We start from the raw sequence: 387 nt of genomic DNA on the forward strand, positions 1-387 counted from the left end.
AAATATATATTTGTAAAAATTTTCATTTATTACTGGCAACAGCCATACCACGTTGAAAACACCGGTTCTCGTCCGATCACCGAAGTTAAGCAACATTGGGCACAGTCAGTACTTGGATGGGTGACCGCTTGGGAACACTGTGTGCGGTTGCCTTTTTATATTAAAAATATAAATTATTTTTCTTCTTTTCTTTTTTTTTACACACCATATATAAATATATGTTATTTAGAAATGTAAACCTTTTATATTATTCGTCAACAAATAAATATTATTTTTTGTATAAAATTTTATTGCATTTATAACTCATATCATGGTTACTTTAAAGCGAGAAGTTTTTTTAATATTTCAAATGAATATAAAATAATATAAATTTTATGAAATTTATTT

At 25.8% G+C, this 387-nt stretch overlaps 1 non-coding gene across 1 annotated transcript; it reads left to right on the plus strand.

Moving 5' to 3' along the window:
• Nucleotides 1-34: 34 nt before the first annotated feature.
• On the plus strand, nucleotides 35-153 carry LOC123303903. Its single transcript, XR_006535975.1, has one exon. It is a non-coding gene; the product is annotated as a 5S ribosomal RNA (ribosomal RNA).
• Nucleotides 154-387: the final 234 nt, after the last annotated feature.

Source organism: Chrysoperla carnea (genome assembly GCF_905475395.1).
Source record: "Chrysoperla carnea chromosome X unlocalized genomic scaffold, inChrCarn1.1 SUPER_X_unloc_157, whole genome shotgun sequence".
Lineage (NCBI taxonomy): Eukaryota > Metazoa > Arthropoda > Insecta > Neuroptera > Chrysopidae > Chrysoperla > Chrysoperla carnea.